This window comes from Populus trichocarpa, chromosome 7 (genome assembly GCF_000002775.5).
Source record: "Populus trichocarpa isolate Nisqually-1 chromosome 7, P.trichocarpa_v4.1, whole genome shotgun sequence".
Taxonomy (NCBI): domain Eukaryota; kingdom Viridiplantae; phylum Streptophyta; class Magnoliopsida; order Malpighiales; family Salicaceae; genus Populus; species Populus trichocarpa.
The window spans coordinates 6,548,572-6,575,436 of record NC_037291.2 but is presented as its reverse complement, the minus strand read 5'-3'; positions in this window follow the sequence as shown (position 1 = coordinate 6,575,436).

The window sequence follows — 26,865 nt, the reverse complement described above, 5'->3', positions numbered from 1 at the left end:
ATGAAACTCCTTTCTTGTAATCATTTGGTCATGAAGACTTTTAGTCTTTTCTTTGTAAATCCTTGCATTCTCATAGGCATCATTCTATATCTCTTCCAACTCTTGCAATTGCAACTTCCTTGCAATCCCAGCAGCATCATAATCCATGTTACATTGTTTGATGACCCAAAAAGCTTTGTGTTCAAGCTCCACCAGTAGATGACATGCTTTCCTGTAAATCATCCTATAAGGTGACATTCCTATAGGTGATTTGTATGCAGTTCGATAAGCCCAAAGTGCATCACCAAGTCGCAGACTCCAATCGCGCTGGTTAGGTTGCACTATTTTCTCCAAAATGAACTTGATTTCTCTATTTGAAATTTCAGCTTGGCCATTCGTTTGAGGGTGGTAGGCTGTGGAATTTCGATAAGTCACATGGTATTTGCGGAGTAATGCTTCCATTGAACAATTACAAAAATAAGTGTCACGATCACTAATTATACTTTAAAGATTTCAAACCTATCAAATATATGAGTCTTGACAAAATCTTAAACAACCTTAGCATCGTTAGTTCGTGTGGCTTTCGCCTTAATCCATTTGGGCACATAATCAACAACAAGAAGGATATAAAATTTACCAAAAGAAGAAGGAAATAGACCCATAAAATCACTTACAAGAATATTCGTTAAAGGCATTTAGTTCTTATGAGTAATATTACCTGTTCTTTGGCATTTTTCACATGATTTGCAAAAGTGATATGCATCCTTAAAAATAGAAGGCCAATAGAGACCACTTTCAAGTACTTTCTAGGTCGTTCTTTTTGCTCCAAAATGCCCACCACAAGAATGAGAATGACAAAAAGTTAGAATGGAATGAAATTCATGTGCTACACATCTCTTAACTATTTGATCCACACAAAATTTCCACATATAAGGAGTATCCTAAAAATAATATTTAGCATCAGTTTGTAACTTGTCTTTTTAGGATTTAGACAAACCTGAAGAGAATTCTTTGGTGACTATATAGTTCACCAAATCAGCATACCATGGTCTTGTAGAGGAATGTAACACATACAACTACTCATCGAGGAATGTCTCTCTTATTGTTTTGGTTTGTATATCCTTTGTCCTCAGTCGACTTAGGTGATCAGCCACATGGTTTTCGGCACCTTTTTTGTATTTGATCTCAAGATCAAATTCTTGTAAAAGCAAGATCCACCTAATCAATCTCGGTTTGGACTTTTTTCTTTAAAAGATACCTTAAAGTTGCATGGTCAGTAAAAACGACTTTTGTACCAAGTAAATATGACCTGAATTTTTCTAGAGCAAACACTACTGCAAAATGTTCATTTTTAGTTGTATTGTAATTGCATTGCGCTATGTCCAACATGCAGGAAGCATAGGCGATACAATGCAAATTCTTCCCTATTCTTTGTCCAAGTACAGCCCCTACTGCGTAGTCACTAGCATTGCACATTATCTCAAAAGGTTCATCCCAATTTGGTGATTGTATGATATGGGGCAGATGTGACACGCCTCTTAAGCTCATCATGGGCATCTTTACATGCTTGTTCAAATATAGGATTCACTTCTTTGGCTAATAATTTGCACAAGGGTGTTGTAATCCTTGAGAAATCTTTGATAAAGCGTCGATATAAACCTGCATGGCCAAGAAAAGAATGAACTTCCTTTACACATGAGGGGTAATGCAATGATGAAATAACATTTATTTTAGCTTTATCAACCTCTAATCCACATGAAGACATAACATGCCCAAGAACTATTCCTTGCTCTACCATAAAATAACACTTTTCATAGTTTAATGCAAGGTTAGTTTCAATGCATGTTTTCAAGAACAATGACACGACCAAAGAGTTGATGTCTTCTCCCAAGTGTAGGAGTATCGAAGTAATAAATAACCTAGCAAGACCGGGGTCGAACCACAGGGAGGTTAACTGTATAAACTATAAATAAAGAAATAGATAATAACAGAAAAGGAGTTGAAGAGAGCTTTGAGATGTAATATTGATATAAGGATTAAACAATGATAAAAACAAATGTCAAGGTTAGAGGATCCACTAATGGTATTTCAAACAAGTATAATATAAACTCTTATTATTCAACTGGAAACCACACACAAAGGAAGTTCCAATCAGAATATAAATTGTTAGCATGATTACATTAGTTATCTTATTCGAATAATGCTAATACTTGTAAATGTTGTCAGACATTCATGATTATAACTTATGTTAACAACAAATCAAGTTCCTTTCATAGCACAGGTGTCGGTTATACCATACGGTTGGGCTATGAAAGTGCCAAGTACTTATTGTACCAAGGGTTATACAACATAAATCTAGATTAACCATTTAACAAGCAAAGGATTAAAAATGAACAAGATAACAAATACAAAACATGTTAGTATCAAACATTAAAGTCCATGTTGAGTTTATACTATACTTATTCTTACACCATTAGTGTAACCTTTTCACCTTGACATAATAAACTTAGTTAAACATAATGAAAGAGATAAACATAAATAAACAAGATAAGAACATAAATAAGATATAAGTTAACTAAGTAAAGGAAATGAGATGAATAGCATAAACAAGAGATTAATATAAACAAAACTTAAGCATTACAAAAATATAAAGAGAGAGAGCAAGAGCATGATCTTGATCTGAAAACCAAGATGCCTAAATGCATGGCAAATGCCTCCTTTTATAGGCCAAAATTTGGAACTATTGATTTGATGACTAATTGTTGAGTGGGTAGCCACATCTTGACTTGGGGACAATCCTTATCTTCTTGTCTGAACAAAACGTCATTGCTAACATCCGAATTTGAATAGGAAATTGTCTCAGCTTTCCAACAAAAAACGAATCAGTGAATTTGGACTTCTAGAACTCGAGATATGGGCGGAACACTGAACAGTGTCTGGGCTGCAAGACAGATTCTGACTTCTCCGTTGTTGCTAAGATTTGGACTTCCAGACAGCAGAATTGAGTCTTGGACTCTTCATGAATGTTTTAGGCCTATGTCTTAGCTTTCTAGCCATATAAACCAAATTGAAATCCAAAATCTACATCTCCAGATATGACCCAATGACTTAACAGTGTTCCAGTTTGGACTGAACCAACATCTCTTTTCTAAGCTTAACCCTCTCTTTGTCTTCTCAATTTCAGTAGTTGAACTCATCATTCAATCCTTGGATTTATGTGATAGACCTGCATTAAGATGAACATTTACCATAAATTAAAGGTATCTTATATTATTAGACATGTTATTATAAAACATGCTCTAGTTAAGGAGTTATTGATACTTCAAGTGCAAAATGATGATATAAAACCTTGATAAAAATGCACTTTTAAGTACTAATCAACCAAAGATAAATTTTCTAAACACTTATCAAAATAATCACCATACACTATGAAATCATCCATGAAAACCTCAATTATTCTCTCAACATGGTTGAAAAAAATACTCATCATGCATCTTTGAAAAGTTGCAGGTGCATTATAGAGAACAAAGGGCATTCTCCTATATGTATATATACCAAATGGACATGTAAATGTAGTCTTTTATTTATCTTCAAGATTAATAACAATCTAATTATATCCACTATATACATCAAGAAAGCAATAAAAAGACTTACATGTCAGGCGTTCAAGCATTTGGTCCATGAATGGTAATGGGAAATGATCTTTGCGTGTAGAAAGATTAAGCTTTCTATAATCAACATACATTCTCCATCCACTCGAGATGCGAGTAGGAATGAGTTTATTATTTTTGTTCTTTAGCAACATGATTCCGGTCTTTTTAGGCACCACATGGATTGGTGCCACCCATTTACTATCAGTGATGGAGTAAATGACTCTTGCATCTAATAGTTTTAAAATTTCAGCTTTCACTACCTCCATCATAGGTGGGTTCAACCTCTTTTGCATTTTCCTTGTTGGTTTTGCATTGTCCTTCAATAGTATGTGATGCATACACATTGAGGGACTAATGCCCTTGATGTCGACTAAAGTCCATCCAATGGCTGTTTTGTGATCACACAACAACTTCACAAGTTTTTCCTCTTGAACACTTGTCAAACCTTTTGCTATGATAACGAGAAGTGTATTGTTGTCGCCAAGGAATACATACTTCAAATTATCGGGCAAAGCTTTCAATTCTAACTCGGGTGCCTGTAAAATAGATGGCAGAAACTTTTTATGTGAAAGCACTAAATCAATAAAGACATTACCATAGGGAATGGCTTGCAAAGCCAATGCTGATTTTTGCATGTTTTAGGGAACACATATGTTCCTTTCCATCTCTTCTATCTCAATAAAATCATAGTCATAGCTCAAAGCCACACTTAATCCGTCCTCATAATCAAAATCAAAACTTGTCGCATACACTTATCAACTTGGTTATAGCATGTGATAGAATAAACATTGTTGTAAGGATATTTCATTGCATCATAAAAATTAAATTCAATTTTTTCATCTCCTACCTCTATGGATAAAGTATCCTTACCACAATCAATTTTTATATTGGTAATTTTCAAGAATGGTCTCCCAAACAATATAAGAGTGTTGTTTGATAAATCACAAGAATCACATTCCATATCAAGATTATAAAAGTCGCATGAAATAACCAAACTATCAATCTTGACTAGGACATCTTCAATCACACCAAGTGGATAAATAAAACTACGATCCGCAAGTTGTATTACAATGTTAGTTTTAATCAAAGGCTCAAGACTAAGAGAATCATAAACATGTTTAGGCATAACATTAATGGATGCATCCAAATCATATAAGGCCCTTTTAAAACTAGCATTACCAATAACACATGAGATAGTAAACGCACCTAAGTCTTTTTGCTTCAAAGGCTGCTTATTTTGAACAACAGCAAATATAACTTCACCCATACTTACCGTTTCATAACCTTTTAGCTTGTAAGCTCTCTTGGTAGTACACAACTCCTTCATGAATTTGGTATATTTGGGAATTTGCTTAATAGCATCAATCAAAGGAATGTTGAGTTTCACTTTCTTAAAAACCTCTAAAATATCTTTTTTCTTTGTCCTCTTTCTTAAACCTAGAAGAACTCACAGGAAATGAGAGGATTTTCTTAAAATTGAAATTCATTGAGTTAGGTCTTACCTTTGGAGTATTGGTCGTTGTTTCAGTTGGTAAAGGAATGGGGTGTTTTTTCTTTATACTCAGTTTGGTTTATATCTCCTCTTCTTCCTCCATCTCAATTTGTTTCGACCTTCACTCTTCAAGTTCTTTCCCATTTCGCAACATGATCACACTAACATTTTCTTTTGGATTCAATGCTTGGGAGGGCAATTTTCCATTCATTTGTGCTTCCAATTTCCCTATACTTGAAGCCACTTGCCTCATTTGCTTCTCTAAGTTGTGAATACTTGACCTTGTTTCCTATTGAAAAGACATGATATTTTGTTGCAAGGTCACTATGTTAAAAGCCAAGGTTTTCATCATCTCACAAAGATCATCACTCGATAACCCCATAACATTAGAATTTGTGAATGCAGGGGGCTGTCTCGCTTGATAATTCTGTTGGGACTGAAATCCATGGGGATGGAATTGTCAATCTGGATTTGCCTTATTAAGGCGGGTTCCCATAGCATAAGTTCAAATGATCTCTCCATCCGAGATTATACGTGTTAGAAAAAGGATCATACTTACACTGGGGTTATCCATTGAATGCTCCATCAACTGCATTAGCTTGTTCAATGTAATCTTCTTGCATTGTTGGGCACATATCCAAAACATGTCCTTGTAACGAGCATATGCTACAAACTTTCACTTGTTGTACATTTTCACAAGCCAAAGAACGCACAAGAGAAGTAAGATTATTAACTTTATTCTCAAGGTTAGTAATACTTACCTCATTTACTTGTTTGCCTGGAAGGTCTCCACGCGTGCCAAATTGTTTCGAGTTGGCTTCCATATTTGAGATCAATTGGCGTGCAACCTCGGGTGTTTTATCCACCAATACCCCTCCACTTGCCACATCAATGATATTGCGGTCAGTAGGCATCAGTCCTTCATAGAAATATTGAATGAGCAGCAAATTGAGTATTTGATGATGAAGGCATTGAATGCATAATTTGCTCAAATCTTTCCCGATACTCGAAGAGTGTCTCCTCATGAGACTGCCGAATCCCACATATTTCTTTCCTTATGTTGGCAACTCGAGAGGCTAGGAAATACTTTCCAAGGAAAATCTTCTTCATGTCATTCCAAGTATAAATGGAACTTGGGAGAATAGAGAAAAGTCATGCCTTTGTTGCTTCTTTTAAAAAGAAAGGGAAAGCTTTTAACTTAACATGTTCTTTGTCAACTCTATAATGTTTCATGCCAACGCAAACCATGTGGAATTCCTTGAGATGAGTATGAGGATCTTTTCTGGCAAGTCCATTATATATTGGTAGTAAGTCTATAAAACCAAACTTGAGCTCGAAGTTGGCATTGTTATCAATGTTTATGCACAATGGTTGATTCTCCACGTTGGGAGCAGCGAGCTCCTTGAATGTCTGTTGTCGTGCAACAGCCATGGTATTGACTTGAGCTTCCTTTCATAACCTGGGTAAAGTGTTTTCTATTTGATTAGTAAAACGGGTTACAGACATAAATCGTCAAGAAAACTCAAAAGAAATCAACCACAAAAACTTAATGAAAATCCTACGCTAGAAAAAACTACCTAAAAACCCTAGAAAACAACGGAATTTGGCCACAAAAGGATGGGGCTAGTGGCCAATGGAAGACTTTCAGAACATCGTTTTCCTTCAGGAAACAAAAGGCTAAAGCCTAATTCCACCAAAAAACCTATTTTGAACAGTACTTGCATTGTAATTGCATAGTACCGCCGCAAGCAACACTGTTTTTGTTTCTTTTTTTTTTTAACAAAATAAATAACAATCATAGTGTAACAACCTCGATTTTTCTACATTCTTTTTTGCAATATATTGGAAATTTTCAGGTAAATTGTTTATATATATATATATATATATATATATATATATATATATATATACAGGTTCCACCAAAATTTTTACCAAAATTTTGGCAGAGTCTCCCCTATACTAGTAGGTCCCAAGTTATCGACATATACCCTGTTTACACTTCTAGTATCTCCCATCTCATAACTCAAAATCACGACCCAATCATCCTGGATCTCAACCCAACTCATTATCATCAACACAACACATCTTATTCAATAATATCATATAATGTAGTTCAAATGCAAGATTCAATTTCAACTATAAACATGCATGGTAAAATAGGTACTAAAAGTTTCACCCATTAGATTAAAGACATACATTCAAATTTACAGATTAATATTACATCTCAAGTTTTAGGAGATAAGTCTTCTAATTTACAAATAATTTACATGGTCAAAAGCAAAGGATAACTAAACTAGTATTACCCTTGACGCGACCCTGATAGACCTGAAAATAGAAATTAACATGTACACATAAATATAAAAGATAGTAACAAGCAATAACAATGGTAGACAATAATCTCTATGAAATTTCTTTTGATATATAAAATTAGGCATAAACCTCTTTTACAACATTATTTCCATCTATTACCAATATCCATCTAATATCCTATCTCATTTGCCAAGAATAATTCCATCTTGGAAATCTCAACACAACTCAACGGTTTGCGAACACCATCTCCTTATAAATCAATTCTCACTTGATACCAAGATTTTCCTCTCTTGGTATCATTAGCTTATCTCATTCTTTTGGAATAATTAATCAAAATTTTTCCTTTTCTGAATCTGTTGCTAGAAGGTAATTGCCGAAACTAATAAATCTCATTAGTATTATTAGTCTTCTAATATTGGGCTAGACTAATCAATTTAAGAAATACTGACACCGATGAAACCTCATCGATACCATTAGCAATCCAAACCTGGATAGCTAATCAATGCCATTTTATTCTTCCATTCATACCGAACCCCTTTCATTTTTCTTATTAACATCATATGCATTGTAACCACGGTTGCCAAGTATCATTTGCACACAATCTTAGTTATCGACACTACGGTCACTAAGCATCCTTCACATAACCTTGGTCACCCTCATCACAGTGTCAAGTATCAATTTATGCCCTTAGCCACCATCATTATGGTGTTAAGTTTCATTGTAATGTATCCTTAGCCACCAACATTATGGTAACCAATTATCTATTAATTCCCCTCCAATCTCCAAATCATTGTGTCTACCCAATAACCACATTAATTAATTTACTCAATATCTTAGTCATATATTAATTATTTTACTCATAACATTTAGAATTTACTACTTCTAACTTCAATCAATTAATTCACATAATCTTTTCAAAACTTAATTATCCGGCTAACTCATCTCGATTGCCAATAATTCTGGTAATTTTATATAATTACCCACACATTTGGTTAACCTTCCTCGGTTACCAGTACATTTGGTAATTCCATATGAAATACCCAGCCTCCAGCTAACTTCTTTTGTTAGTCAATCAATCCTGTAATTCCATACGAATTACCCCATATCCAGTTAACTTCTTTGTTAACCAATAAACCTGGTAATTCTCTTAATTACCCAAGAAATCTGGCTAACCCATCTTGGTTGCCAAAGTCAATCCGGTAATTCCATACGAATTACCTAGCATCCGACTAACCTCTTTTGTTAGCCAATAAACCCGGTAATTCTCTTAATTACCCAAGAAATCTGGCTAACCCATCTTGGTTGCCACAATCAATCTGGTAATTCCGTACGAATTACCCAGCACCTGGCTAACCTCTTTTGTTAGCCAAATAATTTCCGTAATTTCTCTTAAATTACCAATAATTTTCATTTGTAATAATCACTTAACTTATTCATTTGTTTCATTCTTTTAACATCAATTAAACACACAACACAGATATTTAAGAAAACTAATAATTACAAAATAAGGTGATGAATCACCTACCTAGAATAGGTGCACGTGCTGCCACTCCATGCAATTGTCCAGTCCCCACAGCTTCCCATGTACAACCAGGGATTCAATTTTTATCAACAATACAACTAACATCACATCTTCATTTAATTCTCATACAACTAGTATTCTCAAACCAATCACAAGGAATTTTCTTTAAGATCTCATACTCTTACTCATTTTCATATTTATATTCATTCTTTTAATTTTATTATCAAAACCATCACTCAACAGCAATTCCAAGCAAAGATTAAAAATTGTCTAATTCCTGATAAGGGGAAGGCGGTAGCAGTCTCTGAGCTAGGGTCGGTTGCCAGCTCCTTTGTGCCTCCTCCTTCCCCTGTTTGCCCAGGACCAGTTCGACCCTCCTATGGTACTCCTCCATTGGTGGCAAACTCATGTGCTGAAGAACCTCGAGATTCTCCTCCTTCTCGCCAAACCCTTTGGCTATTACTACTGATGATGGGAACATGGCTGACAAACCTGTGTCTACTCCTATTGTGGAGGTGTCGGTCAAGAGTCGGGTTCGACACCAAAATCAGAAGCAGTCAGGTCGTAGTGGAAGGACTTCCCCTTCCATTGAAAATTGTTAATCATCTTTCGCTGAACATCAAGGGTCTACTTCCTCGAAGAGACACGAGGAATATGTTGACTGGGTGTTGTGTGGTGCTGTTTTGTTCTTGCTGAAGGAGCCCTTTTTGTGAATTGCCGCTCTGCTAATGCATGGCTCATGCATTTTGGTTTCACGTGATCCAATTTACTGATGGGGCCCCCTGACGGTTTATGGGCTCTTGCTAATGGGTGTTGTGTGGTGCTATTTTGTTCTTGTTGAAGGAGCCCTTTTGCTAATGCATGGCTCATGCATTTTGGTTTCACGGGATCCAATTTGCTGATGGGGCCCCCTGATGGTTTATGGGCTCTTGCTGATGATGGCTGGCTGTTATTCTGTGCTGCTAGCTTGTGTAATTGTAATTGTATTGTAATTGCTTTTGTTCCCTTCGGTTATAAACGAAGGTTTGTTTGCTTAGGTTGTTCTTCTCTTGTGCTTGGTGGGAGGCTGTTCCCACAGGCTTGTTTTGTTTTTCCTTTTTCCTGGATATCTATGTCCATATGTACTGCTGGCTTCTAGCTTGTTTCGCAAGCTTGTCTTGCACCTTTTTGATCTATACAATTCTTACATTTGATAAAAAAAAAAAATTGTCTAATTCCAATCAATTTAACTTAATCAACCCAGAACACTATCTAGTGTTTTAATCATAACTAAAGCTATAAAACTCAGTTTTGGGCGTGATTTATCTCTATGAAAGGTTAAAACATGGAAATACAACTTTTATGAAGAAACCAACTCCAATTATTTTGTTTTAAGGGTTAAAATCAACAATCACAATAGTCCCTCCTTTATAGCTAAAATTTTGGACAACGAGGATTTTCATTCCTTGGAAATCCTTTTCAACTTCCAACTTATTTTCATGCAAAAACAACATCATCCAAGGTCATTTGGCATCATTAAATCACAAATTCAAACCAATTCTAAAGCAAAACATTCAAACAATTTCCCTACCTCTACAATATAGCAAGATTAGACCAAAATAAGAAAACTCATTTCTTTTGGGATTTCTCCTATTATTATTATTAATACAACAAAATGATGAACTATTCATTTTCTTTCGCTTTCTCCTCGTATGATTAAACATATGCGGCAAACCTTAACAATTAATATTCTTAGGTCATTATCACAACAACAATTTCACCCTACTAGTTGTAATCCATGACAATCTTCATTAACTAATCAATTTGCCAAAAATACTTTAAATATGTTTTATTTTCCAAATTTCTTTCATTTCAATTTCTTCATGGTTCCACCCCATTTATATCCACACAACCAACAAGTTAGCTTTGTATTTAATCAACTTGTTCATATAGCAATGTTCCTTACTATTCTTACACAATAATCATTCTTCCCCTCATATAAAGAATACACAATTAATCTATAATAATACTAATAACAAGAACATATTTTACCATTACATCTTCCATAAAACCTACACCCGCACAATTCTAATTTCATCAAAACATGTATTTAATCAAGCTTACTACATTTTGCCAAAACTAACAATAGATTCAAAAGGCAATAAGTCATCAACCTCTTATTATTATTTTAAACCCAACGGTCAAACTACATATCATAGAGTTGTGCATAATATATCTAACAATCATAATGATCCAACGGTTAGATCTTCCTAGATCTGCATAAAACCAAACTTACCTGAAAATGGACGAGCTACTGTTCAACATGCACGAAACCTTGCCCAAGAATGCATTTCTGATCACCACCATCCAGAATGAAGGCAACATCTAGGCACACCACATATCCAAGAATGAGCATGATCCAACGATGGAAAAGAGAAAAATTGGTCGGCTACCAAACTGCCCTACAGGTGCATTTCCTTTTTGTTTTTCAGGAACTTAAGCATTACAAAAATATAAAGAGAGAGAGCAAGAGCATGATCTTGATCTGAAAACCAAGATGCCTAAATGCATGGCAAATGCCTCCTTTTATAGGCCAAAATTTGGAACTATTGATATGATGACTAATTGTTGAGTGGGTGGCCACATCTTGACTTGGTGACAATCCTTATCTTCTTGTCTGAACAAAACGCCATTGCTAACGTCTGAATTTGAACAGATTGTCCTCATGAAAGTTCTAGGAAATTGTCTCAGCTTTCCAACAAAAAAATAATCGGTGTATTTGAACTTCTAGAACTCGAGATATGGGTTGAACACTGAACAGTGTCTGGGCTGCAGGACAGGTTCAGACTTCTCCGTTGTTGCTAAAATTTGGACTTGAAAGTAGCACAATTGAGTCTTTCACTCCCATGAATGTTTTAGGCCTATGTCTTAGCTTTCTAGCCATATAAACCAAATTGAAAATCCAAGATCTACAGCTCCAGATATGACCCAATGACCGAACAGTGTTCTAGTTTGGACTGAACCAGCATCTCTTTTCTAAGCTTCACCCTCTCTTTTTCCTTTCAATTTCAATACTTAAACTCATCAATCAATCCTTTGATTTATGTGATAGGCCTGCATTTAAGATGAACATTTGCCATAAATTAAAGGTATCTTATAGTATCAGACTTGTTATTATAAAACATGCTTTAGTTAAGGAGTTATTGATACTTCAAGTGCAAAATGATGATATAAAACCTTGATAAAAATGCACTTTTAAGTACTAATCACACCCCCAACCAGCTTATTACTAGTCCCTAGTCATCAAAGCGTTAAAATAGAAAAATCAATTTGCAAATTCCATAAAGCAAGGCATTCATCATTCAACTTCCATTAATCTATCCAGATAAAAAAACTCTCATTAAATTTATATATCTGCTCAATACCTCTTAAACAAGATATTAATAAACCTTCCTTTTGTGCTCAATATATCAACACATAGTTATGGGGCTTTACATGGAAGAAAACAAAATTTTTGTTCTAATGTTTAAGGTTAACTTTCTTGGGTTGGGATTATTATCTTTTTTTTTTCTTTTTTTTAATATATATACATATAACTTAAAACACAATGCATCTTTAACCCATGTAACGAGCTTTCGGCTAATGACTCCCAGACCAGTTGGTCTTAGGGCATTAGGTGTTGAGACACCCCTATGAGCTTAGTAACTCGGGTTGCAGATACTGATACGTAGATAGTGCAATGTTTGATTCCCTTAAGCTTTTCTCCTCAACCCATGTAACAAACGTTGGGCCAATAGCTCCCAAGTTAGTTGACCTTAGGGTATTAGGTGTTAAAACACCCCTTCGGGCTTAATTGCTTAGGTTAAGGAGACTACGAAACCAAACGTATCTATGTTTTTATTATCATCAATTTTTTTTTATTTTTTTTGTAATAATTTTTTTTTTGCAAATTATATATCATCCCTTTCCCTTAGTTGTTACCTTTAACAAAAGAACATAAATAATGTAATAATCCAATGTGCAACCCACAATCATATGTTAAATTGTGTGTGTAAAAATAAAGGTTTAAGAATACTTGTTAAATGAGTATATGAGCAGAATCAAGTGATAACAATGCGGGAGTTTGTAAACCTGAATATTTCAAGAGAAGTATGTGATAGACCTTGTTATGAATATTGCAAATAACCATTAGAAAATGTTTACTAAGATGCGTCTCAAGAGTCAATAAAATTCCCCCTTACTCTGCCATCCTAGTAATAACAATTTTGCCAAATGGTTTTATTAAAAACAAAAAAAGTTAGTTGGTTAGTTAGTTTTTTTTTAATGTCAACTACTACCCTCTCCCCCAACCAAAACGAGACATTGTCCTCAATGTCCTAAGGTAAAAAGATAGAGTATAGAAGACATCACCTGAAACAGCTGACACGATCAAAGAGTTGATGTATATTCCCAAGTGCAAGAGTGTCGAAGTAATAAATAACCTGGCAAGACCGGGGTCGAACCACAGGGAGGTGAACTATATAAATTATAAATAATAATAGTGATAATGATGATGATGATGATGATGATTTAAAGAGGACTTTGAGATGTGAAGACTAAACAATGATAAAAAAAGATGTCAAGGTTAGAGGATCCACTAATGGTATTTCAAATAAGTATCATAAACTCTTTTTATTACTCAACTGGAAACCACACACAAAGAAGGTTCCAATCGGATGATTTATCGTTAATGACTCATTATAAAGTATTAACAAGATCATATTAATCATCTTATCTAAGTAACACCATACTTGTAAATATTGTCAGGTATTCATGATGCTAACTTATGTTGACAACAAATCAAGTTCATATTATAATAACGATGTCGACCGAAGACTATGAAGGATCAAGCATTTATTGTACCAAGTGTTATACAACACAAATCTAGATTAACCATTTAACAAGCAAGGTATTAAGAATTAGTAAGATAAAAAGATAAAACATGTTAATAACAATCTTTCTTGGATATAAACATTAAAGTCCATGTTGAGTTTATATTGTACATATTCTAACACCACTAGTGAAACCTTTTCACCTTGACATAATTAACTTAGCTAAACATAATGAAGAAGAAGAACATAAATAAACTAGATAAGAACATAGTTATGATGAAAAGCATAAACAAGAGATTAATGAAAGCAAAACTTAAGCATTACAAAAATATAAAGAAAGAAAGCAAGAACATGATCTTCATCTGAAAACCAAGATGACTAAATACATGGCAAATGCCTCCTTTTATAGGCTAAAATTCAAAACTATTAATTGGTTGACTAAGAAAATAGTTGGTGGCCAACCATTGATTTGGTGGCTGGTTTTTGACATTTTTAGCTGCTGGTTATTGATGTTGTTGGCTGGCCAAAACGTCATTGCTAACATCAGAATTTGAGCCTTTTGTTCCATGAAAATTATGGGCAGTTATCTTAGCTTTTCAACAAAACAAAAAATAGAGCTCATTTGGACTTCTAGAACTCAAGATATGAGCTAAAAACCGAACAGTGTCTAAGCTGCAAAACAGATTCCAACTTCTCTGTTGTTGCTAAGATTTGAACTTGAAAACGGAAGAATTGAGTCTTAGACTCCTATAAAATTTTTAGGTCTATGTCTTAGCTTTCTATCCATATAAAGCAGACCTAAATCCAAGGTCTACAACTCCAGTTATGATCCAATAACCGAATGGTGTTCCAGTTTGGAATTGAACCAACATCTTTTCTCTTAGCTTAGTCCTCTTTTTGTCTCTTCACTTTCAATAGTTAATCACATCAATCAATCCTTTGAATTATGAGATATACCTGCATTCAAAATAAGCATTTACCATAAATTAAAGATATATTATATTATCAGACTTGTTATTATAAAACATGCTTTAGTTAGGGAATTTAATGATACTTTAGGTGCAATATGATGATATAAAGCCTTAATGAGAATGCACTTTTAAGTACTAATCACACTCCCCAACCAGCTTATTACTAGTCCCTAATAATCAAAGCGTTAAAATATAAAAACAATTTGCAAGTTCCATAAAGCAATGCATTCATCATTTAACTTCCATTAATCTATCCAAATAAACAAACTCTCATTAAATTTATATATATGCTTCATACTGTTGAAACAAGATATTAATAAACCTTCTTTTTATGTGCTTAATGTATGAAAACATAGATATGACGCTTTTCATGAAAGAAAACAAAATTTTGTTCCAATGTTTAAGGTTAACTTCCTTGGATTGGGATTATTATCTTTTATTTTTTAAAAAAGCAAGAATTTATAACACAATGTATCTTGAACCCATGTAACGAGCTTTCAACTAATGACTCCCAGACCAGTTGGTCTTAGGGCATCAGGTGTTGAGACACCCCTAAGAGCTTAGTAACTCGGGTTGCAGTTACTGATACGTAGATGGTGTAATGTTTGATTCCCTTAAGATTTTCTCCTCAACTCATGTAACAAGCACTAGGCCAATAGCTCCCAAGTCAGTTGACTTTAGGGTACTAGGTGTTAAACACCCCTTCGGGCTTAATTGCTCAAGTCAAGGAGGCTACGAAACCAAACTTATCTACTTTTTTATTTATTTAATTTGTTATTATTAATTTTTTTTTTGCATATTATATACTATCTATTTCCCTTAGTTGTTACCTTTAACAAAAGAACATGAATAATGTAATAATCTAATGTGCAACTCACAATCATATGTTAAAGTGTGTGTGTGAAAATGAAGGTTATATAAGGAATACTTGTTAAATGAGTATATCAGCAGAATCAAGTGCTAACAATGCGAGAGTTTGTAAACCTAAATATTTCAAGAAGTAATCTGATAGACCTTGTTAAGAATGTTTACTAAGATGCGTCTCAACAGTCATTAAAATTTCTCCTTTACTTTGTCATCCTAGTAACAACAGTTTTGCAAATGATTTTAATAATAGAAAACACAATCATATGTTAATTTTTTTTTTAAGATCAACTACTACCCTTTAATATCAACTACTACCCTCTCCCCTTAACCAAAACGAGACATTGTCCTCAATGTTCTAAGGCAGAAAGATAGAGTATAGAAGACATCACCTGAAATAGCAACTACTAACAAATCTGAAACACAGTTAAACAAATATAAGAAAGAATAAAACACAAATATTATGCTATTAATAAAACCAAAATACACAAATTTTTACAAGCTAAGGCTTAAATCATAGTTGTGATTGTGACTCACATCTTCCCTTGGTTTTACGTCTAAGAACGGCTTAAACGCCCTCTATGGGTCTGGGATAGGCTTCCCATCTAGTTTTCTTAAAAACTGGCAAACATGGTCTTTTTTAGTCAAATTCCCAAGATCATATCGATCATGTTCTTTATGAAAATGAGGCCATAAAACATGAATTGCACGATGCACATCTCCACTATGATGAAACTTAAGAGTCAATAGAAGATTAACTAAAGACTCTCCATGCTTTGAAATAAATCCCACCTTTTGACAATTTTCACAGGTTTTGCAGAATGCATATGGGTATTTGAACATAGTGGGCCAATAGAATCCACATTGTAAGATTTTTGCAGTCATCTTTTTTGACGAGAAATGATCTCCACATGACTCAGAGTGACAAAATTTAATGACACTACTTACCTCATTGTCGGGAATGCATCTTTGAAATATTTGATCAGGACAATATTTGAATAAGTAAGGGTCATCCCAATAAAAGTTTTGCACGTAGCTCAAAAACTTTCTTTTGTCTTGGGTGGTATCCATGTGAGCTGGCAAAAATCCTGATGCAAGAAAATTGTCAATATTAACAGACCAAGGTATCGAACTAAGAGAAAGTAAAGATTTATCAGGAAAGTAATCATCAATTGGTGTGATGTCAGATGTTGAATCTATTGTCAATTTTGACAAATGATCCGTGACAACATTTTCGGTGCCTTTTTTGTCCTCGATTTCTTCATGTTTGAAAGTTTTAAAGATTTCAGAATCGTGATTGACTTCCCTTTGTTTGGCCATGGCATGAGAAAATGGAAGTACTAGTGGGTAATCAGTCTGTTCTTTGCAATGTTCAGGTTTAACCCCTTCCTTACCCTTAGAGATTGACTCATCATCTTTCTCACAAGGTTCAAGAATGGGTTTTTCAATAACCTTATCACTGTGGAGTGTAATGACTGATTGGACTTGATCCATGTGTTGGCTTCCGGAACTGGTTGCACTTGAATTGTATTGCCCTTTAGGATTTTGCTGTGGTTGAGATGATAACTTACCTTTCTCCTAAAAACTTAGAGCAGATGTGAATTTTGCAAAAGTATCTTTAAAATCTGTCATGCTTTGAGCAAGTTGAGTGTTGATTGTCTCGTGCTTTTCAATGAATGCATGTAATGTTTCCTCAAGATTTCTTCTAGGAGGGGGAACATAAGGAGGTGCATATCCATGAGAATTTTGAAAATTATGATGCGCTTGAAATGGTGGCTGTGAAGTTTGTGCATTATTGTTACCATTCTTCCAACTCAAATTTGGGTGATTAAAAGAAGGCAAAGTTGGACAATCATTAGTTGAGTGTTCATTAGTTTCACAAATTTGACATATAATTTCTTGAACAGATTTTAATTGACCACTCTTTTTTAATTCTAGTGCCCTAAGGTTGTACATGCCTCCATTAAATGTATGAGGTTGAGTTTTACCTGGTGCCTCACACGTACCTGTGGTGTCCAAATTTTGAGCATTTTCAGCTAGCAAGTCTAGGTACTCCATTGCTTCATCAGGGTCTTTATCTTCAAAAGTTTCATTGCACATTAATTCCACCATTTGCCTATCTTTAGATGTTAACCCTTCATAAAATTGTGAGACCAATCTCCATGTTTCAAAACCATGATGAGGACAGGTATTAAGCAAGTCTTTATATCTATCCCAACTGACACGACCAAAAGATTAATGTCTTCTCCCAAGTGCAGGAGTGTCGAAGTAATAAATAACCCGGCAAGACCGGGGTCGAACCACAGGGAGGTTAATTGTGTAAATTATAATTAATAACAACAACAACAACAACAATAGTAATAATAAAGAGAGCTTTGAGATGTGATATTGATGGAAAGATTAAACAATGATAAAAACAATTGTCAAGGTTAGAGGATCCACTAATGGTATTTCAAACAAGTATAGTATAAACTCTTATTACTCAACTGGAAACCACACACAAAGGAGGTTCCAATCGGATTATAAATTGTTAACATGATTACATTAGTTATCTTATTTGAATAATGCTAATACTTGTAAATATTGTCAGGCATTCATGATTATAACTTATGTTAACAACAAATCAAGTTCCTTTCATAGCACAGGTGTCGGTTATACCATACGGTTGGGCTATGAAAGTGCCAAGTATTTGTTGTACCAAGGGTTATACAATATAAATCTAGATTAACCATTTAACAAGCAAAGTATTAAAAGTGAACAACATAACAAATACAAAACATGTTAGTATCAAACATTAAGGTCCATGTTGAGTTTATATTATACTTATTCTTACACCATTAATGTAACCTTTTCACCTTGACATGATAAACTTAGCTAAACATAATGAAAGAGAAAAGCATAAATAAACAAGGAAAGGAAATGAAAAGCATAAGCAAGAGATTAATATAAGCAAAACTTAAGCATTACAAAATATAAAGAGAGAGCAAGAGCATGATCTTGATCTGCAAACCAAGATGCCTAAATACATGACAAATGCCTCCTTTTATAGGCCAAAATTTGAAACTATTGATTTGTTGACTAATTATTGAGTGGATGGCCACATCTTGACTTGGTGACAATCCTTATCTTCTTGTCTGCCAAAAACGTCATTGATAACATCATAATTTGAACAGACTTAAATCATGAAAGTTCTAGGATATTGTCTCAGATTTCCAGGAAAATAAAAGTTGAGGTCATTTGGACTTCTAGAACTTGAGATATGGGCTAAACACTGAACATTGTCTGAGCTGTAGGACAGATTCAGACGTTTCTGTTGTTGCTACAATTTGGACTTGAAAACAGCCTTTTTAAACTTGGACTCCTTATAAAAGTTTTAGGCCTATGTCTTAGCTTTCCATTCATATACGGCAAACCTAAATCCAAGATCTACAACTCCAGATATGATCCAATGACCGAACAGTGTTCCAGTTTGGACTGAACCAGCATCTCTTTTCTAAGTTTGGCCCTTTCTTTGTCCTTTCAATTTTCGTACTTAAACTCATCAATCAATCCTTTTATTTATGTGAAAGGCCTGCATTTAAGATGAACATTTGCCATAAATTAAAGGTATCTTATGGTATCAGACTTGTTATTATAAAACATGCTTTAGTTAAGGAGTTATTGATACTTCAAGTGCAAAATGATGATATAAAACCTTGATGATAAAAATGCACTTTTAAATACTAATCACCCCCCCCAACCAGCTTATTACTAGTCCCTAGTTATCAAATCGTTAAAATAGAAAAATAATTTGCAAATTCCACAAAGCAAGGCATCCATCATTCAACTTCCATTAATCTATCGAGATAAACAAACTCTCATTAAATTTATATCTCTGCTCAATACCTCTTAAACAAAATATTAATAAACCTTCCTTTTTATGTGCTCAATGTATGAAAACATAGATGATGGGGCTTTTATTGGAAGAAAACAATATTTTGTTCTAATGTTTAAGGTTAACTTCTTTGGGTTGGGATTATTATCTTTTTTTTTCTTTTTAAATATATATACATATAACTTAAAACACAATGCATCTTTAACCCATGTAACAAGCTTTCGGCTAATGACTCCCAGACCAGTTGGTCTTAGGGCATTAGGTGTTGAGACACCCCTACGAGCTTAGTAACTCGGGTTGCAGATACTGATACGTAGATAGTGCAATGTTAGATTCCCTTAAGCTTTTCTCCTTAACCCATGTAACAAGCTTTGGGTCAATAGCTCCCAAGTCAGTTGACTTTAGGGTATTAGGTGTTAAAACACTCATCCGGGCTTAATTGCTTAGGTTATGGAGGCTACGAAACCAAACTTATCTATGTTTTTATTATCATCAATATTATCAATTTGTTGTTTTTTTTAAAAAAAAAATCATATATTATCCCTTTCCCTTAGTTGTTACCTTTAACAAAAGAACATAAATAATGTAATAATCCAATGTGCAACCCACAATCTTATGTCAGAGTGTGTGTGTGAAAATAAAGGTTTAAAAATACTTGTTAAATGAGTATATGAGCAGAATCAAGTGATAACAATGTGAGAGTTTGTAAACCTGAATATTTCAAGAAGTATTTTGATAAACCTTGTTATGAATATTGCAAATAACCATTAGAAAATGTTTACTAAGATGCATCTCAAGAGTCAATAAAATTCCCCCTTACTTTGTCATCCTAGTGATAACAGTTTTGCCAAATGGTTTAAAAAAACAAAAGTAGTTAGTTGGTTAGTTTTTTTTTTTTATCAACTACTAACCTCTCCCCCCAACCAAAACGAGACATTGTCCTCAATGTCCTAAGGTAGAAAGATAGAGTATAGAAGTTATCACCTGAAGCAGCGAACACTGAAACAAATATAAGAGATAACAAAACAGAAAAAAAATATTATGCTATTAATAAAACCAAAAGACATAAATTTTTACAAACTAAGACTCAAATCATAGTTGTGATTGTGGCTCACATCTTCCCTTGGTTTTACGTCCAAGAATGGCTTAAACACCCTCTATGGGTCAGGGATAGGCTTCCCATCCAGTTTTCTTAAAAACTGGCAAACAGGGTCTTTTTTAGTCAAATTCTCAAGACTAAGTCGAGCATGTTCTTTATGGAAATGGGGTCATAAGTCCTGAAATGCACAATGCACATCTCCACCAGGATATGTCTCAAAAGTCAATAGAAGATTATCTAAAGATTCCTTATGTTTTGAAATAAATCCTGACTTTTGACAATTTTCACAAGCTTTGCAGAACACATGTGTGTCTTTGAACATGGTGGGCCAATAAAATCCACATTGTAAGATTTTTACAGTCGTGTTTTTTGACAAGAAATGACTCTCACATGCCTCAGAATGACAAAGTTTAATGACACCACTTACCTCATTGTCAGGAATGCATCTTTGAAATATTTGATCAGGACAATTTTTGAATAAGTAAGGGTCATCCCAATAAAAGTTCTTCACTTCGTTCAAAAACTTTCCTTTGTCTTCGGTACTCCAGTGAGCTGACAAATCTCTTGTTGCAAGAAAATTGATATGATTAGCAAACCAAGGCATTGGACTAAGAGAAAGTAAGGATTCGTGAGGAAAGTAATCATCGATTAGTGTGATGTCTGTTGTCACTCTTGACAAAAGATCCACATCAACATTTTCGGTGCCTTTTTCATCCGTGATTTTTTCCTGAGAATAAATCATTTGCAAATCTTCAGATTCATTAAACTCAATTTTACTCAAAGTAGATTCAAGTTGATCATAAACTATTTCTTCAATAACATCTACTTCTTGTAAATCATTATCATCTCCAGGTTGCTTGCAAATGTTAAAAATATTCATCTCCAATGTCATGTTTTCAAATGATAGTTTCATCAGTCCATTCCTACAATTAATCAATGCATTAGAAGTTGCAAGAAACAAATGTCCTAAAATAACAGGAAATGAATTACATGCTTCAATAGGTTGTGTGTCCAAGACAATAAAATCCATAGGATAAATGAATTTATCAACTTGTACTAACATATCTTCAACTATTCCTCTAGGGATTTTTACAGATCTATCGGCAAGTAAAAGAGTTACAGAAGTTGGTTTTAACTCACCTAGATTGAGACTCTGAAAAACTGAATATGGAAGTAAATTCACACTAGCTCCAAGATCAAGTAAAGCTGTTTCAATTTTATGTTCTCCAATAAAGCATGAAATTGTAGGACAACCAAGGTCTTTATATTTCAAAGCATTATTGTTCTGAAGAATGGCACTTACTTGTTCGGTTAAAAATGCTTTCTTTTTCACATTCAGTTTTCTCTTCACAGTGCACAGATCTTTCAAAAATTTAGCATAAGAAGGAACCTGTTTAATATCATCTAATAAAGGTATATTGATCCTTACCTGCTTGAAAGTTTCAAAGATTTCAGAGTTGTGATTGAATTTCCTTTGTTTGGTCATGGCATGAGGAAATGGAAGTGTTGGCGGGGAATCAGTCTTTTCTTTGCAATGTTCAGATTCAACCCCTTCCTTACCCTCAGAGATTCACTCATCATCTTTCTCACAAGGTTCAAGAATGGGTTTTTCAATAACCTTACCACTGTGAAGAGTGATGACTGATTTGGCTTGATCCATATGTTGGCTTCCAGAACTACTTGCATTCACATTGTATTGCCCCTTGGGATTTTGTTGTGGTTGAGATGGAAACTTACCTTTCTCTTGAAAATTGAGAGCAGATGTTAATTTTGCAAGACTATCTTTAAAATCTGTCATGCTTTGAGCAAATTAAGTGTTGATTGTCTCCTGCTTTTCAATGAATGCATGCAATGTTTCCTCAAGATTTCTTCTAGGAGGTGGAGCATAAGGAGGTGCATATCCATGAGAATTTTGGAAATTATGGTGTGCTTGAAATGGTGGCTGTGAAGTTTGTGCATTATTGTTATCACTCTTCCAATTGAAATTTCGGTGATTTCTCCAACCAGGGTTGTATGTTTGCGAGTATGGGTTATGATTGGGCCTTTGGAAACTGTTTAAAGCATGGGCTTGTTCATGGAGACATTCCTTAAAAGAAGGCAAAGTTGGACAGTCATTGGTTGAATGTTCATTGGTTTCACAGATTTGACACACAATGTCTTGAACAGATTTTAGTTGACCACTCTATTTTAATTCTAGTGCCTCGACATTTCTAGCTAAAGATGCAAACTTGGCTTGGAGGTCATGATCTTCCTTAAGGTTGTACATACCTCTACTAGATGTATGAGGTTGGGTTTTACTTGGTGCCTCATAAGTGCCTGTAATGTCCTAATTTTGAGCATTTTCAGCTAGCAAGTCTAGGTACTCCATTGCTTCATTAGGGTCTTTATCCTCAAAAGTTCCATTGCACATCAATTCAACCATTTGCCTATCTCTAGGAGTTAACCCTTCATAAAAATGTGAAACCAATCTCCATGTTTCAAAACCATGATGAGGGCAAGTATTAAGCAAGTCTCGATACCTATCCCAATATTGGTAAAATGTTTCTCCTGGTTTTTGAGTGAAAGTGATGATTTGTCTTTTGAAAGAGTTTGTTCTGTGGAACGGAAAAAACTTCTTTAAAAATTGTTATTGCATTTCATCCCAAGCACGAATGGATCCAGGTCTCAAATTTTGTAACCATGTTTTAGCTTTATCTTTTAATGAAAAAGGAAAAAGCTTTAATCTAATGGTGTTTATGCTACAATTTGAGTCATTATAGGTGTTACAGACCTCCTCAAATTCCCTTAAATGCAAGTATGGATTTTCTAGATCTAAGCCATGAAAAGAAGGTAAAAGTTGAATAATGTCTGGCTTAAAATTAAAATGAGATGCATCAGGAGGAAAAACTATGCATGAGGGTGCACTTGTTCTTGTGGGATTCATGTGGTCTCTAAATGTTCTCACTCGATTATTCTCATTATTCTCATTATGAAGCGACTGATTATCTTCTTCGGCCATATTTTCTGAAAATGATGAGGATACCCTACAAAGTCTACCACTTAATGTACGTGACCAAACTCTCATGCACGTGTAGGAAGATAATAAAAGGAAGAAAGGAAAAGAAAAGGAAACAAAAGAAAAGAAAAGAAACAAAAGTTAGATAAAATGAAAGTGAAAAGAGAAAATAAAAGAAGTACTATAATTTATACAAGAATTTACCTCCCCGGCAACGGCGCCAAAAACTTGACACGACTAAAAGATTGATGTCTTCTCCCAACTGCAGGAGTGTCGAAGTAATAAATAACCCGGCAAGACCAGTGTCGAACCACAGGGAGGTTAATTGTGTAAATTATAAATAACAACAACAACAATAACAACAACAACAATAATAGTAATAATAAAAAGAGCTTTTAGATGTGATATTGATGTAAGGATTAAACAATGATAAAAATAATTGTCAAGGTTAGAGGATCCACTAATGGTATTTCAAACAAGTATAGTATAAACACTTATTCAACTGGAAACCACACACAAAGGAGGTTCTAATCGGATTATAAATTGTTAACATGATTACATTAGTTATCTTATTTGAATAATGCTAATACTTGTAAATGTTGTCAGGCATTCATGATTATAACTTATGTTAACAACAAATCAAGTTCCTTTCATAGCACAGGTATCGGTTATACCATACGGTTGGGCTATGAAAGTGCCAAGTATTTGTTGTACCAAGATTTATACAACATAAATCTAGATTAACCATTTAACAAGCAAAGTATTAAAAGTGAACAACATAACAAATACAAAACATGTTAGTATCAAACATTAAGGTCCATGTTGAGTTTATATTATACTTATTCTTACACCATTAGTGTAACATTTTCATCTTGACATGATAAACTTAGATAAACATAATGAAAGAGAAAAGCATAAATAAACAAGGAAAGGAAATGAAAAGCATAAGCAAGAGATTAATATAAGCAAAACTTAAGCATTACAAAATATAAAGAGAGAGCAAGAGCATGATCTTGATCTGCAAACCAAGATGCCTAAATACATGACAAATGCCTCCTTTTATAGGCCAAAATTCGGAACTATTGATTTGTTGACTAATTATTGAGTGGATGGTCACATCTTGACTTGGTGACAATCCTTATCTTCTTTTGTCTACCAAAAACATCATTGATAACGTCATAATTTGAACAGACTTAAATCATGAAAGTTCTAGGATATTGTCTCAGCTTTCCAGGAAAATAAAAGTTGAGGTCATTTAAACTTCTAGAACTTGAGATATGGGATGAACACTGAACAGTGTCTAAGCTGCAGGATAAATTCGGACTTCTCCGTTGTTGCTACAATTTGGACTTGAAAACAGCCTTTTTAAATCTTAGACTCCTCATGAAAGTTTTAGGCCTATGTCTTAGCTTTCCATCCATATAAGACAGACCTAAATCCAAGATCTACAGCTCCAGATATGACCCAATGACCGAACAGTGTTCCAGTTTGGACTGAACCAGCATCTCTTTTCTAAGTTTGGCCCTTTCTTTGTCCTTTCAATTTCCGTACTTAAACTCATCAATCAATCCTTTCATTTATGTGATAGGCTTGCATTTAAGATGAACATTTACCATAAATTAAAGGTATCTTATGGTATCAGACTTGTTATTATAAAACATGCTTTAGTTAAGGAGTTATTGATACTTCAAGTGCAAAATGATGATATAAAACCTTGATAAAAATGCACTTTTAAGTACTAATCACCAACACTTGTAAAATGTTTCTCCTGGTTTTTGAGTGAAAGTGGTGATTTGTCTTTTGAAAGAGTTTGTTCTATGAGAAGGGAAAAACTTCTTTAAAAATTGTTGTTGCATTTCATCCCAAGCACGAATGGATCCTGACCTAATATTTTGTAGCCATGTTTTAGCTTTATCTTTTAATGAAAAAGAAAAAAGCTTTAATCTGATGGTGTTCATGCTATATAATTTAAGTCATTATAGGTGTTACAAACTTCTTCAAATTCTCTTAAATACAAGTATGGATTTTTTAATTCTAAGCCATGAAAGTGGGTAAAAGTTGAATAATATCTGACTTAAAATTAAAATGAGATGCATCAGGAGGAAAAACAATACATGATGGTGCACTTGTTCTTATTGGATTCATGTGATCTTTAAGTGTTCTCACACGATTATTCTCATTATAAATTGACTGATTATCTTCTTTGGCCATGTTTTCTAAAAAAAATAAGCATTTCCTAGAAAGTCTACCACTTAATGTACGTGTCCAAACTCTCATGCAAGTGCAAAAAAAAAAGGAAAAACAAAAAAAAAACAAAAACAAAAATTAGAAAAACAAATAAAAGTAAAAACAAAAGAAAATAAAAGAAATATATAATTTATACAATACTTACCTCCCCGGCAACGGCGCAAAAAACTTGACACGATCAAAGAGTTGATGTCTTATCCCAAGTGCAGGAGTGTCGAAGTAATAAATAATCCGGCAAGACCGGGGTTGAACCACAGGGAGGTGAACTATATAAATTATAAATAATAATAGTAATAATAATGATGATGATGATGATGATGATTTAAAGAGGACTTTAAGATGTGAAGACTAAACAATGATAAAAAAAAGATGTCAAGGTTAGAGGATCCACTAATGGTATTTCAAATAAGTATAATAAACTCTTTTTATTACTCAACTGGAAACCACACACAAAGAAGGTTCCAATTGGATGATTTATCGTTAATGGCTCATTATAAAGTATTAACAAGATCATATTAATCATCTTATCTAAGTAACACCATACTTGTAAATATTGTCAGGTATTCATGATGCTAACTTATGTTGACAACAAATCAAGTTCATATTATAATAACGATGTCGACCGAAGACTATGAAGGATCAAGCATTTATTGTACCAAGTGTTATACAACACAAATCTAGATTAACCATTTAACAAGCAATGTATTAAGAATTAGTAAGATAAAAAGATAAAACATGTTAATAACAATCTTTCTTGGATATAAACATTAAAGTCCATGTTGAGTTTATATTGTACATATTCTAACACCACTAGTGAAACCTTTTCACCTTGACATAATTAACTTAGCTAAACATAATGAAGAAGAAGAACATAAATAAACTAGATGAGAACATAGTTATGATGAAAAGAATAAAGAGATTAATGAAAGCAAAACTTAAGCATTATAAAAATATAAAGAAAGAAAGCAAGAACATGATCTTCATCTGAAAACCAAGATGACTAAATACA